This window comes from Vicia villosa, linkage group LG1, assembly GCF_029867415.1.
Source record: "Vicia villosa cultivar HV-30 ecotype Madison, WI linkage group LG1, Vvil1.0, whole genome shotgun sequence".
NCBI lineage: Eukaryota > Viridiplantae > Streptophyta > Magnoliopsida > Fabales > Fabaceae > Vicia > Vicia villosa.
The window spans coordinates 107,535,257-107,548,670 of NC_081180.1; positions in this window are offsets into that span (position 1 = coordinate 107,535,257).

Here is a 13,414-nt window from a genome sequence, read left to right on the forward strand (position 1 = left end):
TAATAGATGTTAGTTAGTGTTTTTGCAACATGTGTTTCAGTATAATTATTAACTAGATTACATGTGAGGCTGTAAATTAGTTTTTATTCATTTCATAATGAATTTTAATTATATTAAGTATTTATTAAGAATGATTAATAATTTTTATATTTTAATAATTTGCTGTGAATTATAATTGAGAAAACAATATGAATTAATCAAATATAAAGAAACATTTGGGTGGGTAAAGTAAATAGAGGGGGAGGAGGAGTGTTCGGCAAATTTTATGGATTAACATTCTTTCTTTTGTACACAAAAAGTTGATCATAGTAAGGTAGATGTAGTTTGGCTCGCCACAACGTGGATTTTGTGGGGAATGGGGCATGTTTCCGGGAGGAAGGGTGGAATGTTAATGATACGGTTTGGAACATAAAGCTCCTAGTTTGAAAGTGGTATTTTTGTGAAAAAAATTACTCATCCCAATTATTCCTTTTACAAATGTAATTAGCTTGTAATTTTTTCTTTTTGTTCGGGTCTCCCCATCTCTTCGTGTATCAAAGTTTGAGATCCCTTAGTTCTCTTTTATATAATATCTTTCTTACACAAAAAAATAAAATAAAGAAACATTTTAAAATAAAATGTTAAAAGAGCAAACTAATAGGCATTAACATTAACTCTCATTTTATGGGAGTAGCTACCAATTTCCTTAATTGTAGGGAGGAGGAGAAGGAGTTCAAATTTCTTGGTATCTTTGTTGGCAAAAATCCTAGGAGAATCTCAACTTGGAAGCCCCTTTTGGATAATATTAGGAGGAGATTGAATTCTTGGAAGGGTCGGTGGCTTAGTTTTGGAGGGAGGATAACCCTTTTAAAATCGGTTCTAAGTAGTTTGGCGATTTTCACTCTATCTTTCTACAAAGCTCCGAAGAAAATTATTTTGGAGATTAACAAGATGCAAAGTAATTTTTTGTGGGGAGGGACGGAAGAAAAACGGAAAATGCATTGGGTGAAGTGGGACGACATGTGTCTCCCGGTGGAGAAAGGCGGCCTTGGGTTTCGAAGATTGGAAATTTTTAATAAGGCTCTTCTATTGAAGTGGAGTTGGAGGATTTTCGGTGCAAAAAATGAAATATGGTATCGAATGTTAAAAGCTAGGTACGAGGACGTAAATATTAGGTTGAGTGGAAATTTCTTGAATTCAAAGAAGGATAAGTCTAAGTCGGTGTGGTGGGCGGATATAATATCTTTGAGGAAGGAGTTACCGGAGAATTTTTATACTAACAATTTTCTTTTTCAGGTTGGAGACGGGCACAATATATCTTTTTGGAATTCTCATTGGTTGAACGAAGGCATTTTAAAGGATCTTTTTCCGATTCTTTTTAACATGTCTATGCTTCAAGATGTTTCGATTGGTGCCATGGGTGGATGGGTGGACGGGAGATGGACTTGGGGAGATTTAGGGATTCCGGCCAACCATGTCTTGCGAGTGGGTGTTTCTTCGATCGCAACTTCTTCCGCTAGAGTGATTGAAGACAGCAGGGGAACTGCCCAGGATTCTGTTATCTCTTCTGTTCATAATTTTGGTACTGCTTATGCTGCTGTTGAAGAAATTGATGATAATGTTGCGGCTGTGTCCTCTGCTGTGCAGCCGGAAGTAGCTGTTAATGCTGCTGCCAGCAGTAGTGACTTGGACAGGCTGCGGCTGTTACTGGGCGAGGCTCCCATTACTTTTTCTCGCGCGGATTCGGTTCGGTGGAATCTTCTCTCGGATGGTATCTATACCGTAGCTTCTTGTTATCTTTTCTTGTGTAGTTTTTATGTTCCTTTAGGCCCGGCAAATAGATTTGATTCGGTTTTTGTGGATGTTTGGAAGCTTGATGCTCCTTTGAAGGTAAAGGCTTTTGGATGGAGATGCTTTTTAAACAAAGTCCCAACCAAGGATTCTCACTTGATTAAAGGTATTATCGCTAACACCTCGAATTTGGAGTGTGTTTTTTGTGCCGGTTCTATTGAATCCCTTCTTCACTCTTTTATTTCTTGCCGAAATTCCGGTATAGTTTGGAGAGAAGTGGCCGATTGGATCGGGTTGCCTTTTAAACCCGGGTTAGATTTTAAAGAGGGATTTGTCTATTGGAGTTCTTTTTGCCGGTCTAAGAAAGTCAAAGTAGCGAAACTTGGTATTGTTTGGCTTGCTATTTTGTGGAGCCTGTGGTTACGAAGGAACGATATAGTTTTTAACCAAGGTTCGTGGAACTCGAGGGATGTTGTTTGGAGTTGCAAGACTTTAATTTGGAGGTGGTCGTTTATTGGGAAAATTACACATTCCAATTATAACTTCTTTGAGTTTAGCAATAACTCATTGTTTTACTTAAGTTACGTTTCAATCGGTTTGTAATTTTCTTTTTTGGTGTCGGTGTTGTAGTTGAACATTTGGTTTTATATATAATTTTTTGATTTCAAAAAAAAAACAAACAAACAAAAGGTTTAACATGTCATTATTCTTTGTTGTTAATTGTAAGATGAAAAAAATATTATACCATTTAATTTTTTTAAAATAGAAATAAACTAAAACTATTTAGAGACACTTTATATTTTTTTTAGAAAGCAATACTTCATTAACAAAAAAGGGAACTAGGGGTTCCCTAACCTGTATACAAAAGCGACGAGGCTCCCCAACAAAAAGAAGAAGAAATTACCGACCAATTACATTACGAGAGGAAGTACAATGGATCCATACAAAACTCGTAAAAAGAATAATTGGGATGGGTAATTTTTCCGCAAAAAGAGCATCTCCAAGCAAGAGTCTTAATGTTCCAAACAATATTATTCACACTCCACGCCTCCTTACGAAAGCACACGCCGTTTCTAACCAACCAAAGACTCCATATTTAGAGACACTTTATTAAAAATATATATCAAAGTTTCTTTTCTTTAATTTTTATAGTTAAAAATATATCACAATTATAGAGAAAATGATAATAAAATTTCTTTTCTCTCAATTTTATATTTAAAAATGACTTAAATAGTTTTTTTATCTATATAAATTGATATATTTTTCAGTTTCGGTCCTTAATTCTTTTTTTCAAATTTTTATACGTCACTTTCTTATTAGCATTGGTTCATGGCGTTAAAATGACTTAATATATTATATAGAATATATTATATAGAATTTGAGGCACAAATGAAAGTGAGTTGTCCGCATGAAGATTTGCATCTTATGATTTAATACATTATAGAGAATACTTCACATATATTTTTAAGGAAGCATCTTGGCTTCTTCTCTTCCAAAATTAAAAGCTATATCACGCACGTTGAACAAGTTAATTTTACCTAGACTTTAGTGTGGGCCAAGAATGTATCCACTTTTATATTATGATTTTTGCAGGCATGCACATTAACAAATTTTTTTTTATTTTTAAACCTAAAAAGTATGGTGTCTGCGGGTCAATCCCAACTTCGCTTTCACTTTTAATGTAGGGTGTGGATCAAGATTTTAGACACACATCTCTAATTATACCAGCTATCCCACTCTATTTTTGTGTGAGTTTTTGCAAATTGTAGACATGTCTGTTTGCTCTCCAAAATTATATAACAGTATCCTTGTACAAATATTACAATACAAGTTCTAATCTAGGACGTCCTATTTTTATTTATATTTAAAAGGAAGGTCCAGGTGCAAGCTTGTAGTTTGAATATTTGCTTCTTGCATAAAATGAACCAACAAAATATGTGACAATGCATGTCAAAAAAATGAGCAGTGCACTACTCACATAATCCCTGTCCGAGATAAACAAGGCAAACATAATTAATTGTCACATAATCAGGATGCCTTATAAATTATTATATAAAAGCAAGGGAAGTTAGTGCAGATTAGTTAAAGCTATAAATACTTAGAAGAGACAATTAATTAAGTACTTACAATAAAAAGTACTTCACCCTAATTTATACTTCTCCAAAGTATTAATTAAGAGTTGGAAGGACTTTTGCATTTTGCTTTCTATTTCACCCCAATTTATAGGACGGGAACATGAAGTTATGCCCACTACAAAACAAATAAAAAACAGTTAAATATTAAAAAGTTATTTTCTTGTGCTTAAAAATAGTGATACATGTTAGTTAGTTAGTTACAATATCTCTTGCTGTAAAATCGTTAAATACTCTTCATAATTTTGCAAGGAAGCATCTTGGCCCTCACGAAATTTGAATCACCTCCTTCATTATTCTCAACATTTTTCTCCTTACTTATTTTATACTCTCACTCTTTTTACTTCATTATTTCTTTTTAATTTATTATAAAGAGTGAGAGTAATATTTACTTCATATTTCTTTTTAATTTATTATAAAGAGTGAGAGTAATATTAATAGAAAGAGGTCTTTGGTCAAAGAGGTACAACTCGAGGAGAATCAATACAGATGATCAGGAATATTTGCTTAATCTAATATAAGTGTAACATTGGACCCCATCCACCACGTTCCTCCTCAATCCACCATCTAAACAAATATGATACCAAGTTACTCTCCACTTTTAGAGGGACCGACTACGGAATACATAATAATCAATACATATACATGTGTTTGTGAGTAAATTATGCATGTTTGCAATGAAGATTCAAGACGCTACATTCTACATTCTGAGATATATCTGACACTCACCTAATCTAATGAAAAGATCATTATAATTTTATTCAAAATTTTCACTATATTCACAAATTCACGTTTTCAAACCGCAAATTTAAATTTTTTTGAACGATACCAGAAATTTAGATAGCATACCAAAAAATTCTTTGAATATAGTAAGTAGTGTTAGTATTTGAGGCAGTAGTGATAGTCTTGAATGTAGTTGAATAGTATAAAAAACTCTGGTTGATAGTTGAAAGATAGTAGCAAGTAGTGTGAGAGATAGAATTGGAGCATTTATTAACACAGAACAAGAGGCAACACATAAGTAATCAACTTGTTGAGTGAATTTGGTTATTTGGTTTCGTTGGACAGCAATCTTGCTTAGCTCTTTGTATCTTTCCCAAACATCAAAAAGGGATTCACCATCCTGTTGAGTGAATTTGGTTATTTGGTTTCGCTGGACAACACTCTTGCTTGGCGAAAAGTTTCTAGAAAGGAATACTTTCTTCAGGTGACTCAAAGTATTGATTGAATCTGCTGGGAGAGAGTAGCCATGATCTCGCTCTATCTCTGAGGGAAAAAGGGAAAAAACGTAAACGTATTTCCTCATAAGAAACTCCATTGGATTTCAGTGTGTATGCAAAGTGAATGAACACTTTTAAGTGTTGGTTTGGGTTCTCTGATGGGAAACCAGCAAACTAGCTTTGTTGCATGATTTGCAACAAAGCGGGTGTTAGCTCAAAGTTGTGAGCTGTGATTGCAGAGTTAACAATACTTGAATGAGGTTCTTCATTAGAAGGTAAGGAAAAATCCTTAAGTGGCTTTCTTGATTCATTGGAGCAAAAGTCGTGCGCGTGCGTATCTTTCTGGTTCTCCAATTGGATCTACTAAAGCTTCGGTACCGCGAGTTCTTCGCATTGACCAGAAAAAAGGTGCCTTAGTCTAGACGGTGTTACAACAGGGTTACGATATTTGACATAATTTGTCCCAGGTAACAGTGACAAAAACGTGATGGGTTATTTCCGCAAGTAAACGAAGTGTATTTTTAGAGTAATATAAAAGGTTGTTAAACCAACAAAGACCTGATGGTCAATCTATCGTTTTTTATTGCTATGGTGTTTATCTAAGGCAATAAAAATGGGGATTGGAATAGGTAAATCAAAATAAAATAATAAACTTAGATTAATTTAGGAATGTAATACTAGAATGTATCTCACATCTATCAATGATACGCTTATTATGTTGTAAATTTTGAATATATTTCAAAAGTTTTAAATAATTTTATCTCATCTTTAATTGAAAAATATAAAAAAAATGTTTTTTAATATTAATTGTTATTATTTATTTTGTTTTATGATGATTTTAATTTGTTCAAGTAATTTGATAAGTTTGACTTGAATGAGTCAAATTCATTACTCCAACTTTTTGTTTCTTATATAAAGCTCCCTACCATTTACAAGAAGGGGACGAAAAAATAGAACGTAGAAAATATTTTGTCTTTCCTTTTTTTTTTTTTTTTTTCTGGTTACATCTCCTGGCAAATAATATTTCTTGTTGTTCTGATGCCTCAGAGTCTTATTAAGAATCTGAGAAGAACTTGTTGAATCCTGGGGGATTTGCGCTTATGAGGCGGATAAATCCTTAAGGACGGTGTACTTACACGCCTCAGGTTTATGTAATGACTTATTATTTTGCAGGTTTAATGGTTCTTATTCTGAGAAGAGATGATCGAGTTATAGTAGTGGTAAAATTTCTACAACATATTATTCCTAAGTCGAACTACCTATGGGGAAATATTTTCTTACTTGTAAAATAATTAATTAAAAAGCAATTGTCGCTCTAGCATATTCGAAACCAGATTTTACTCTCTAATTTATATTGTTCACTCTCGCATACCCGGTGGGTTTTGCTTTAGAAATGTGGTTTTGATTGGAAAGTTTAACTTTAAAGGGTTCTCGGCTTTCGTTCGGCCAACCAGATTCTAAACTGATAAACGCGTCCGAGAATAGTTTTAAAATCTCTTTTTGAAAATATTAAACTTTTCCTAATTAACTAATAAAGTGCTTCTATGGTATGTATTAACAAAAAACTTAGCAATTTAATCTTAATTAGCAGACAAATTTCGATCTTATCCGGCGTGTTTACGGTTCTATTCTCGTAGTAACCAATCAAATTATTCTCGAAAAATTTAAATAAAACCAAAACAGCCCCAAAAATAATTCTAAAGGAATAACATACAAAGTACCGTCAAATTGACGGTCATCACATCCTAGCACTATTAGATTAGCTGGACATTTTCGCGATAAACAATGAAGTATTTGATTTAAACTCAAGATTAAACATATTAGGCAAAACAATTAAACTCAATAGCATGCAATTGATAAATTAAATTTAAAAATTAAAGTAAGAACAAGAATTTGCAATTGATTATAAATAAGTATTATGTGCAGAAGGTAAAGCTATGAAAATAGATTTATGTGAAGGAAAATAGTAAAGGTCCATAAAAATAAACGAACAATATAAAGCACTAATAATAATAATAAAAACCTGCTCCGATGGAGACTTGAATCAGGTACACAAATAATCGACGGAAAGCTTGAAATAGGAAAGTAAAATGTTTGCAAGATTAACTGCTACAAATAAAGTTCTATAAACTTAATACAAGAACGGTGCGATAACTCTCTGATGTGAAGAATTAAAGCTTATAGAATAGTAAATATATGGGTTAAGTTGAACTAAGCTTGGATGATTAAAAAATAAGTCTAAAACATGTATTTATAGTATTACAAAACCCTAAAAGTGAAGTCAAGATTGTTGGGTTCATGTGAGACAAAATAGAGGGAAGTGAGTGACCAATTCAAGCATTTTGAGCTTTCTGATTTTTCCCAGGTGTTGCGAATGCCACACCCTTATGGCAAACACCGTAAGTTCAAAAAGAGGAGAATTTGTCTTCAGCTGCTGGAAACGTGGGTTTCGTTAACCACGTCATGACTACCCTTGTGGTGAACGCCATTATTGAACGCCATGAATGAAAAGACATGCCTTTTTCTCTATTTCTTGTCTGCCTCGTTCTGTTTCTTTGTGTAATGACTCTTACTCAATTAGGTACCTAAAACATAGATAAAACACCAGCATAACATTACAAATAGAGGAAAAATGATAATAAAACACGCGTGAGTCGAACAAGCAGTGTGTTTCAGTGTTATCACTTATAATCGATTCTTTTTTGAAATCTATTCTACTAGCACTTTTGTCTCATCAATTAGGTAACCTTAAAATGCATTGAATGTAAATTTTGTTTTGGGCACACCTGTTGCATATAATTAGTGGCCTGATTTCTATTTCTTTTTTTTTTTGGCTTTATACCACCGGTTTAGTCCGGTTCGGGGGCGAGTTCTGGCATCAAGTGGTTCCATCCCCCTCCCGATCGCAGTTGCGGGGAATCGAGCCTGATTTCTATTTCAAATCATCCATAAATGTATTTTGACATATTAATATCTCTCTCTTGGTTTAATTATTATTCTAAGTTAATACTGTAAATTGAATCCGGGAAATGCTAACGAGTGCCCCCGGACACTGGTTAAGAGATTTAAAAGGTAAGTTGAGCATTGTTTAATAGATTAAATACATATGTTTTTTTACCCAAATATGTGTATTCAATATATTGAAAACCTGAATAATTTTATTTTCTAATAAATATTTTATATATAAGTTATCAGACAATTGTAATTTTCACATTTGGAATATCCTTCCGCTCATATGTTTTGAGTAGTCGGAGTTTTCCGCTTGTATTTGGATGGAGTTTTCCTTTAACTCCCTTTAATAGAATCATTGCCTATTATAAACAAAAATACAAAATGAAAGGGATATCAAACCAGTACTTTTATCTCTGCGATGCACAAGATAAATTAGGAAGGGATATCGTATTTTTGTAAAAGTAAAAAAATTATATTTCATAAGTTATAAGTTATGAATATAAAAATAAAAATTAATTAGTGGAATTTGAATTCTTGAAATTGGTAATTTGAAAAAAGTTGTATAAAAAAATAAAAAAATTTACAATTATAGATTTAATAAGAAATTAGGAGGAAAATGTTTTTAAAGATTAGGAGGGAAATTTGTATTTTGTTTTAATATATTAAGGATATAGTTATATAAATGGGAGATCTTCCTAAGTGAATCCTATATTAATTATATAATAATAAAAAGTACGTAATAATAATTGAATGATATTTGCCAATTGGTGCATATTTAATTTGTATGAAGAGGAATCTAACTGTAGCAGGCACTGGCATTTGAAGAGAGTCTAGTTAAAATCTGTACCATTAATATTATTTTTAATTGACTTTGATCTAATCTGAAAGAAATAATGGGGGATTGAGATTTCAATAAAAAATGTCAATGCAGAGATTGCCAAGATTTTAGTTTAAGTATGTTAGAAATACTAGTTTGATGAAAAAACTAATAATATATAAAATATAAATCACACGATTAATTAAATAGATTATTATAATTATGTTAAATTTGACATTTTTCTTAACGAGTTAGACCAAACCGAATCTTAGGTTTAGTGTCATACTCCCTCCGGTCTCAATTATAAGCAAACATTTAATTTTTAGATTCATTCAACAATCAATGTATTTAGTCTAATAATAGACTAAATACATTGATTGTTGAATGAATCTAAAAATTAAATTTTTGCTTATAAATGAGGCCAGGGAGTATTTCCGTTGAGCTGCGGTAACACATATTCTCAATCCTATGCAATACTTTACAAATACTAAAATTTATACCTACGGTTTTTTTCTTTTCACTGGATCTACTAGATCTGATCCCACCAGAGAAAATTTGCTTAAGGGGGTCCTTTTGGTTTCGAGGAGTTTCGGCTGTCCATTTTGTTTAACTTTTCTTCAGTCATTTTATGATTTTGTGAGTTTGTGGCTTATAGCTAGTATATGATATTTAGTTGGTTGGGTTGGTGTACAATTTTTCCTAGAGATATTTTAAACATTTTTTAGAAAAAGGTTCCCGTGGACCAGGTAGAACTAGGGGGTTTTCTGATAAACCGTGATTTGGTCGGTTTGTAAATATCGGAATGATATTGTGTTTCCCGAATTTTAGGTGAAAATGATTGTCGTGAAAACAATAATATTCTCTTGCATTAGAAATGATATCTTAGTATGTTTCTGGCAAACTCTCACTACTAAGAAATTTGTTTTTAGTAACCAATTTATTTATTGAAAATTTTCGTTCATTCTAGCCACCGACTTAGTCATTAAAATTGAATATTCGTGAGTAAAATTTTATATGTCACTAAATCGGTTACAAAATAAAATTTGTCATTGATTTAACGACATGAAATTTTAGAACCAAATTTGTGGTCACTAATAATTTTAATTTTTTCTCGCTTCTGAATATTTTTATTAAGTGTTACATTTTCATCCAATTTCACTTTTCTAATAAGATTTTAATTCTCTCCCAATTTTTTATTTTCTTTAAAATTTTTACTTTTTTATTGTCAAATTATTATTATTATTATTATTATTATTATTATTAGTATTATATTTTTTAAGAATAAAATATATATATTCATATTAGAAATATACAAACTTTTATATATATGTGTATATATATATATATATATATATATATATATATATATATATATATATATATATATATATATATATATATATATATATATATATATATATATATATATATATATTTTTTGTGAGATATTGGATCGAACTCTAGTATGGTCGAAGGTAGTTTCTTGGTTCGACAGGATTAAGCATGAAGTCGAAGGTTGTTCACATGCTTGTGTCGAAGATGCTGGGGTTGTTAGCATGTTAAATTAGGTTTAGTGTTTAAACCCTAATTTGTTAAGTTAGCTTGTTTATTAAGTTGGCTTGTGTAATGGGCCTTGTGGAAAAAGCTCATTAGTTAGTATGTTAGGTTTTATTATAAATAGCATACTAGTCTCTCATCATTGCTAAGCTACAAATCGTAATTTTGGGTGAGAGAGGATATTTGTTATTCTTGTAACCTTGTAATCTTGTTTTAAGAGAAAGTAAAAGAATAGCAGTTAGAACCAATTCTTGTGTTCTTCTTCTTCCTTATTCTTTATTCTTCCCTTGCATTATACTTTGTTCTTGGTATTGAATTCACAACAAATTGGTGCGGTGAGCGCGGAGAAGATGCCGTCAACAAAGTATGAGATTGAAAAGTTCACCGGAGTGAATGATTTCGGTCTGTGGCGCTTGAAGATGAAAGCCCTACTGGTTTAGCAGGGTTGTTTGGAAACGTTGAAGGGAGAGGCAGCCATGAATGCTGCATTAACGACAGCGGAGAAGACGACTATGATCGAGAAGGCACACAACGTAATTTTGTTGAGCTTTGGTGATAAGGTTCTCAGACAGGTATCAAAGGAGACGACGGCATCAAGGTTATGGGCGAAACTTGAAAGTTTGTATATGACCAAATCGCTGGTAAATCGACTCTACCTGAAGCAGGCTTTGTATTCATTCAAGATGCACTACTACGTAAAAGGGCTTTAAAATTGCTTTTTTTGGGCTACTAAAGCGCTGCCAAAGCCTGCGCTGCCGTAGGTAACGAAAGCGCTTTTGAAAGCGCTCTGGTAGCCCCCATATAAGAGCGCTTTTTCCAGAAAAGCGCTCTGGTAGCCCCCCTATAAGAGCGCTTTTTCCAGAAAAAGTGCTCTGGTAGCCCCCCTATAAGCTTTTTCTGGAAAAAGCGCTCTGGTATCCCCCCTATAAGAGCGCTTTTCCAAAAGCGCTTTCGTAGGTTGCGTTTTTTTTTTATGCTTTTTTTTTAATCTTAGGCAGCGCTTTTAGTAATAAAGCGCTTTAGTGGGTGGCCCTTTAAGAGCGTTTTTTAAAAGCGCTGTCGTTGCTAAATGAGGTATTTTAAAGTGCAACCTGTAATTTCAGCCTCCCAGTTCGACCTGTAATATTTTCGACCTGTAATATATTTTCAACCTGTAATATTTTCGACCTGTAATATATTTTCGACGATATATTTTCAACCATAGGTAGGACAATATATATATATATATATATATATATATATATATATATATATATATATATATATATATACACACACACTAATATAATATCATTATAATATCCAAAATTATATATATACATCATTATAGTTCCTGTCAAACAAACTAAATCATGTAAAGTATGAATACAGAAAGTTTCACATGTAACTAACTCATGTCAAACAAACTAAATCAGTAACATCAACAATGTTATACTTCAAATATTGGCAACAGTATGAACAAAGTTAGTAACCATCCTAGAGTACTATAATATTATACTTCAAATCGACACAAATCCTACTGCATGAATAGCTGATGAATATAAAATTGACACAAATCCTCTTTGATTTCTTCCAACTTAAGTCTCGTGTAAGAAGCAGCATAGAAGTCGTCAAAGTACTACAGAACAAAAACATAATATGAGTGATTTAGTTAAATGTAATAAATTATAAGAAGTTATCTAATTAAGTTATAAATCCATATCGTGATTGGAATCTCTAATTGATTCGTTTGAAGGATTTCTTTCATAAACCTTAAAACATAGTATCCGCAATCTGAACTGTTTCTCTGTATCGGACACTACATATAAAAACAAATAAGATTTTATAGTTGTCTTGTTTTATCAAGTAGCATAAATATTATAAGCAAAATTGTGAAAATTAATGTACCTGCACTTTGATCCAAGTAATGTTGTTTGATTTAGTCCGGGATACCTGTGCGTCTCGTTGACTTCGGAAGACTTGTATTGATCTAACAAAAATATAAAAGCATATATTTAGATCAATCTCACAAATAATTAAATATATAAATATACACGAATATTTAGAACGATCCCACTTACGTATCAATCATTGTTTTCATAGCTGGATAATTGGTCCACTCACCATTTACCGAATTCAGAAAATATAACACTTCTCTTATAGGGTTGATAGCAAGCAACAACCAGTGTGCTCTATAAATTAAAACAATAGGTTATATGAAAATTTTGCTATGCAAAAGAAACAAAGATTAGATGAACCAAGAATGAGAAACTAACCCGACTGGTCGGGTATTATACGCCCAAAGAATCAGACTTTCTGTATTTCCGATGGACAGGAATCTATCGACTAAGCGCTGTCTAACTGATTCTGGTTCCGTAGCAATTGTCATTCTGCTGCAATGGGCGGAAGACACGAAACGGAATCTGTTTGACAATGCAGTCCCACGCAACACTCTATCATACAACAACCTTAAATAAAAACATAATAAACATTAGATTATTTTCATTGAAATGTGTAAATAAATTGTTCGACTAATTAAATAATATATCGGATGAGTGAATATTACCGGATGTATGAGTGCATATTAGCGACGCCTAGTTGTTCATGCGTAAAAATCTCTTCCAAGTCATCTAGTGCAATATTTGACATGAATTCAATACCAAAGATACCTTCATCCATATTGATTTCATGGAGAGCACCATCCTTCAAATCAGACATATCAACAAGTGTTCCGAGCGTCGTCCGGTATCGAGGCACAAAAGCACCACCTTTTTTTGCCGCTTGCATCGGAGGACCCTTGGGTGGTACGCTACGAACTTGCTGTGTCACTTGTTGTGACCCCCGAGCAGATGCCTAAAAATCATATAACAATCGGTAAAATATAAAATCATGCAGTTTTAGATTCAAATTATATATTAACACCTTAAATGTACCTCTTTTAGTGATGCAACAGACTCCTCCTCCTGTAAAATCCCTTTACACTTAAT